This window comes from Panulirus ornatus, chromosome 4 (genome assembly GCF_036320965.1).
Source record: "Panulirus ornatus isolate Po-2019 chromosome 4, ASM3632096v1, whole genome shotgun sequence".
NCBI classification, from domain to species: Eukaryota; Metazoa; Arthropoda; class Malacostraca; order Decapoda; family Palinuridae; genus Panulirus; species Panulirus ornatus.
This window is the reverse complement of record NC_092227.1, coordinates 33340103-33347550: the sequence shown is the minus strand read 5'-3', so window position 1 is coordinate 33347550 and position 7448 is coordinate 33340103. Positions and strand designations below refer to the sequence as shown.

Here is a 7448-nt window from a genome sequence, read left to right as displayed (position 1 = left end):
TTCTACTCCTCGACGATGAGACTCACTACCAGTAAATCCAGTGAGTGGAGTCGTTGGATGACCGCGATGAAGGCCGTGTGAAGGAAGACGACCGAATGCCTTTTTTGGAACATGTAGACCCACTCGTTCAACTTGATCTCCATCCCTTCCCACAATCTAACTTTTCCACTGCTTTATCTATAGCTTTAAAGTGCCACACCCAGCGGTAGTTGTACAGGAACTGTCGGTGGTCAAAGCGATGATCATCAGGTGAATATGTCTCAGCATGGTATGCTGGAGTCAAAACAGTCATCTTGTGCGGTTAAACACTGTGACAACGGAAGAGCAGCTTAACTTTCTCTGCAACCTCTTTAGGTGCACATTGATGCAGACCAAAGATGAACTAGCTTGCCAAACATGGAGTATGGACCACAACATTCAACTTTTCGAAGCTTTCCTATATGTGGACAGTTCATCATAGTCATGCCCATGTCTGCTTCATCTGTTTGTACAAGTGAGCCCCTCAAGTGTTCAAGTTCTGCAGTAGTGGCCTCCTAGAATATCGCCTAGTACAGGAACATTAAGTCTGTCTTTGGCTAGAAGCAGAAATCTCTTGAGGTCAGCCTTGGAAAATCCACCGATGGGATTAATATCAGCATAACTAGTCATATTAGTCATGTATCCCCTTAGTGCCTCATCTACATATTGCAGATCCTAAAACCAAGAGTCCACCCTGTCTTCCACGAACCCAGAGCATCAACTGAGCAAAGAGATAGGCAAGCACCATACGAAGTCTTGCTTGCACGTCTGCAAGCAAGGTTTTCTCTAACTGTTCCTCCACGTACTCTAAACTTTGGATGAAACGTGGCAGCACTGAAGATGCCTAGTGCTGCTGATACCATACTGTCAATTGCTATTGGTATGTGGTAGCTCCAATCTGCTGGGAAAGAAGTTTTGCTCGAGATTTGGTCTCTGTTGACGAGTTCTCAGTAGCCATGTAGACTGTGTGGAAAAGTCTGCCACAAAGCTCCCGAAGATCTCGAGGACATAGTCAGCTTGGGATACTATGCGCCTCACATCTTCCAGTACCTTCTCTCACCATAGGAACCTGCCTGTATCACCAAGTGACATATGGAGAAGACAATGGCTGCTGTTGAGGAGAAGTCAACACCTCCAGATAACGGAGAAGAAAACCCCCTTGAACTGAACGCCGCAGATATCCCACAACAGCAAGCAGGGCCAAAAAGAATCTCCTCTTCTGGGTTGGGATGCTATATTCTATTGGTACACATGATGGCAGAAATATGTCTTCATCATTGGAGAGGGCAAAGTTCACCTGGACACGAGGATAAGCCTGACTCTTGATGCGTGAAGACACCTCTCCGAATTAAAGACGATAACAGCGGATGGATCAAAGTCAACTGTTGCAGTAACCACTTCCACTCCTGATAAGCGTATGGAGTTGCCCGAGCTACAATTGACCCATTAAGACCAATCATTGAGTCTCCAGAAAAATACACCCGATCACCATGACATCCTCTTTGGTTACAAAAAAGGTAACATCCTCCATTCCTCCAGTTGCAGATTTGATGAGATCTTGTGATACATATCCCTTTCGAATCTCTGTGTATATATAATATATATATATATATATATATATATATATATATATATATATATATATAAATATATATATTAATCTATATATATATATATATAATTTATGTATATTATATAATAAATAATATTATATATATATATATATATATATATAATATAATAATAATATATATATTATATATATACTATATATATATATATATATTATATATATATATAATATATTATATATATATATATTATGTATTATATATGTACATATTTATTTTATCATTACTTTGTCGCTATCTCCTGCGTTAGCGAGGTAGCGCAAAGATACAGATGAAAGAAGGCCCAACCCACCCTTATGACTCATGTATATACATGCACTTTCCACACCCAGCGCATATACATCTCAGCGAAAACATATATATACACACCCAGACATATACATGTAACACATATACATAACTCATTTCCATCGCCACCCCGCCACACATGAATGACAACCTATTCCCCCCAAATGTGCACCTGTTGCGTAGGAAAACACAATAAACGGCACATTCGTTTACACTCAGTCTCTAGCTGTCATGTATAATGCACCGAAACCAATTCTCCCTTTCCACATCCAGGCCCCAAAAAACTGTCTATGGTTTACCCCAGACGCTTCATATGCCTGGTTCAATCAATTGACAGCACCTCGACCCTGTATACCATATCGTTTCAATTCCCTATATTCCTTGCACGCCTTTCACTCTCCTGCATGTTCAGGCCCCGATCACTCAAAATCTTTTCACTCCATCTGTCCCCTCCCATTTGGTGTCTCACTCTCCCCCTTCCATCCACCTCTGACACATAGTATCCTACTTGGTCAGTCTTCCTCACTCAATCTCCTCCAAGTGACCAAACCATTTTAAACACCCTCTCTCTGCTCTCTCGACGACACTCTTTTCATTACCATACATCTCTCTTACCCTTTCATTACTACTCAATCAAACTACCTCACACTACATATTGTTTGGAAAATCTCATTCCAGCACAAAAATCTTTTTCTCCGCACAACTCTATCTATATCCCACACCTCGCAACCATATAACATTGTTGGAACCACTATTCCTTCAAACTTACCCATTTTGCTTTCCAAGATAACGTTCTCGACTTCCACATATTTCCTAACGCCCACAGAGCTTTCGCCCCCTCCCCCACCCTATGATTCACTTCCGCTCCATGGCTTCATCCACTGCCAAATCCACTCCCAGATTATCTAATACACTTTACTTCCCAGTTTTTCTCCACTCAAACTTACCTCCCAGGTGACTTGTCCATCAACCCTGCTGTATCTAATAACCTCTTCTTAATCAAATATACTCTCAGCTTTCTTCTTACCGCAATTTACCAAACTCAGTCTCCATCTTCTGCAGTTTCTCACTCGAATCAGCCAACCGCGGTGTATCATTAGCGAACAACAACGACTCACTTCCCCAGCTCTCTCATCCATAATAATAGGCTGCATACTAGCCCGTCTTCCAAAACTCTTGCATTTACCTCCCTAACAACCCCATCCATAAACAAATTAAACAACCATGGAGACATCACGCACCCCTGCCGCAAACCAACATTCACCACTGCGAACTATTCACTTTCCTCTATTCCTACACGTAAACATGCTTACATCCTCGATAAAAACTTTTCACTACTTCTAACAACTTGCCTCCCACACCATATATTCTTAATACCTTCCACAGATCATCTCTATCAACTCTATCATATGCCTTCTCCAGATCCATAAATGCTACATACAAAACCTTGAGTTTTCTGAGATTCTCACATACATTCTTCAAAGCAAACCCCTGATCCACACCTCCTCTACCCTTCTGAATCCACACTGCTCTTCCCAATCCTGATGCTCTGTACATCCCTTCACCCTCTCGGTCAATACCCTCCCGTATAATTTCCCAGGAATACTTATAAAACCTATACCGCTGTAATTTGAGCACTCACTCTTATCCCCTTGCCTTTGTACAATGGCACTATGCACGCATTCCGTCAATCCTCAGGCATCTCACCATGAGTCACCCATACATTAAATAACCTTATAATCAGTCAACAATACAGTGACCCCTTTTTTTTTTTCTTATAAATTCAACTGTAATACCATCCAAACCCGCTGCCTTGCCGTCTTTCATCTTCCGCAAACTTTTACTACCTTTTCTCTATTTACCATATCATTTTCCCTAACCCTCTCACTTTCCACACCACCTCGATCAAAAGACCCAATATCTGCTGTTCTATCATCAGACCCATTCAACAAACCTTCAAAATACTCACTCCATCTCCTTCTCACATAACCAATTCTTGTTATCACCTCCCCATTAGCCCCCTCCACTGATGTTCCTAATTGTTCCCTTGTCTTACGGACTTTATTTACCTCCATCCAAAACATCTTTTTATTCTCGTTAAAATTTAATGATACTCTCTCACCCCAACTCTCATTTGCCCTCTTTTACGTCTCTTGCACCTTTCTCTTGACCTCCTGCCTCTTTTTTTTATACATCTGCTAGTAATTTGCATTATTTTCCTGCAAAAATCGTCCAAATGCCTCTCTCTTCTCTTTTCACTAAATAATCTTCCCTCTCATCCCACCATTCACCACCCTTTGCTAATCTGTCCACCTTTCACGCTTCTCATGCTACATGCATCTTTTGCAAAAGCATTCACTGCTGCCCTCAATACATCCCATCCTCCCCCACTCCCCTTACGTCCTTTGTTCTCACCTTTTTCCATTCTGTACTTTGTTTCTCCTGGTACTTCCTCACACAAGTCTCCTTCCAAAGCTCATTTAGTCTAAACATTCTCTTCTCCAAAACCTTCTCTCTTCTTTTCAGAAAACCTATACAAATCTTCATCTTCACCTCCACAAGATATTGATCAGACATCCCTCCAGTTGCACGTCTTAGCACATTAACATCCAAAAGTATCTCTTTCGCGCGCCTATCAACTAACATGTAATCAAGTAAACGCTCTCTGGCCATCTCCCCTACTTACATAAGATAACGAAATTAATATCTCTCTTTTTAAATCAGGAATTCCCAATCACTAGTCCTTTTTCAGCACATAGATATACAAGTTCTTCACCTATTTCCATTTACAATAATGAACACCCCATGCACACCCATTATTCCCTCAACTTCCCAGATTACTCACCTTTGTATTTAAGTATTTTAGTAGTTTTGATGCATTTGATCGGTTATAGTGATGGGTGATTTGAGTGCGATGGTGAGTAATGTGGCAGCTGAGGGATAATTGGTATACTTGGGGTGTTCAGTGATGTAAATGTAAATGGTGAAGAGCTGTAGATTTATGTGCTGAAAAAGGACTGGTGATTGGTTTTAAAAAGAGAGATATTCATAAGTATACGTATATAAGAATGAGAGATGGCCAAAGAGCGTTATTGCATTACGTGTTAATTGATAGGAGCGCGAAAGAGAGAATTTTCGATATTAATGTGCTGAGAGGTGCAACAGGAGGGATGTCTGATTATTATCTTGTAGAGGCGAAGGTGAAGAAATTGTAGAGGTTTTCAGAAAAGAAGAGAGAATGTTGGGTTTCAAGAGAGTGGTGAGAGTAAGTGAGCTTGGGAAGGAGACTTGTGTGAGGCGGTACCAGGAAAGACTGAGTACAGAATGGAAAAAGGTGAGAACAAAGGAGGCAAGGGAGTGGGAGGGGAATGGAAGTATTTAAGGGAGCATGATGGCTTGCACAAAAGATGCTTGTGGCATGAGAAGCGTGGGAGGTGGACAGATAGAAAGGGTAGTGAGTAGTGGGATGAAAAAGTTAAATTATTAGTGAAAGAGAAGAGAGGCATACGATGATTTTTGCTGGAAATAATGCAAATGAGTGGGAGATGTATAAAGAAAGAGGCAATAAGTCAAGAGAAAGGTTCAATAGGTGAAAATGAAGGCTCATTATAGTTGGGTGAGAGAGTATCATTAAATTTTTGGGAAAATAAAAAGATGTTTTGTAAGGAAGTAAATAAAGTGCGTAAGAAAAGGGAACGAATGGGAACTTCAGTGAAGGGGCTAATGGGGAGGTGATAACAAGTAGTGGTGATGTCAGAAGGAGATGGAGTGAGTATTTTGAAGGTTTGTTGAATGTGTTTGATGATACAGTGGCGGATATAGCGTGTTCTGGTCGAGTGTGTGCAAATGTGAGAGGGTTACGGAAAAAATATTTGGTAAACAGGAAGAGGTAGTAAAATCTTTGCGGAAAATGAAAGCCGGCAAGGCAGCAGGTTTGGATGTATTGCAGTGGAATTTATAAGAAAGGGGGTGACTGTATTATTGACTGGTTGGTAAGGTTATTTAATGTATGTATGATTCATGGTGAGGTACCTGTAGATTGGCGTAAAGTTTGCATAGTGCCTTTGTACGAAGGCAAAGGCGACAAGAGTGAGTGCTCAAATTACAGAGTATAAGTTTCTTGAGTATTCCTGGTAAATCATATGAAAGGGTATTGATTAAGAGGATGAGGGCATGTACAGAGCATCAGATTGGAGAAGAGTACTGTGGTTCCAGAAGTGGTAGAGGATGTGCGGATCAGATGTTTACTTTGAAGAATGTATGTGAGAAATACTTAAAAAAGCAAATGGATTTGCATGTACCATTTATGGATCTGAAGAAGGCATATGATAGAGTTAATAGAGATGTCTGTGAAAGGTATTAAGAATATATGGTGTGGGAGGCAAGTTGTTAGAAGCAGTGAAAAGTTTTTATCGAGGATGTAAAGCATGTGTACGTGTAGGAAGAGAGGAAAGTGATTGGTTCTCAGTGAATTTAGGTTTTGCGACATGGTGTGTGATGTCTCCATGGTTGCTTAATTTGTCTATGGATGGGGTTGTTAGGGAAGTGAATGCAAGAGGTTTGGAAAGAGGGGCAAGTATGCAGTGTGTTGTGGATAAGAGAGCTTGGGAAGTGAGTCAATTGTTGTTCGTTCATGATGCAGCAATGGTGGCTGATTTAATGATAGAAACTGCAGAAGCTGGTGACTGAGTTTAGTAAAGTGTGTGAAAGAAGAAGGTTGAGAGTAAATGTGAATAAGAGCAAAGATATTAGGTACAGTATGGTTGATGACAAGTCTATTGGGAGGTAATGTTTAAATGGAGAAAAACTGGAGTAAAAGAAATAATTTAGATATCTTCGAGTGGATTTGGCAGTGGATGGAACAATGGAAGCGGTAGTGAATCATAGGGTGGGTGACGGCGCGAAAATTCTGGGAGCGTTGAAGAATGTATGGAAGTTGAGAACAATATCTCGGAGAGCAAAAATAGGGATGTTTAAAAGAATGGTGGGCCCAACAATGTTATATGGTTGCGAAGCGTGGGGCTATGGGTAGAGTTGTGCGTGGAGGGTGGATGTGCTGGAAATAACATTTTTGAGGACAATATGTGGTGTGAGGTGGTTTGATCGAGGAAGTAATGTAGGGTAATAGAGATGTGTGGTAATAAAAAATGTGGTTGAGAGAGTAGAAGAGGGTGTTTTGAAATGGGTTGGTCACATGAGAGAATGATTGAGGAAAGATTGACCGTGAGGATATATCTGTCAGAGGTGGAGGGAACGAGGGGAAGTGGGAGACCAAATAGGTGGTGAAAGATGGAGTGAAAATTATTTTAAGTGATTGGGGCTGAGCATGCAGGAGGATGAAAGGCGTGCAAAGAATAGAGTGAATTGGAACAATGTGGTATACCGGGGTCGACATGCTTTCAGCGGATTGAACCAAGACATGTGAAGCGTCTGAAGTAAACCATGGAAAGTTCTATGGGGCCTGGATGTGGAAAGGGAGCTGTGGTTTCGTGCATTATTCCATGACAGACA

General features: G+C 41.1%; 1 pseudogene; it reads right to left on the bottom strand.

Moving 5' to 3' along the window:
• Positions 1 to 1606, bottom strand: part of LOC139764749 (glutamine-dependent NAD(+) synthetase-like) — a 5309-nt pseudogene extending 3703 nt beyond the window's left edge.
• Between the last annotated feature and the right edge of the window lie 5842 nt (positions 1607 to 7448).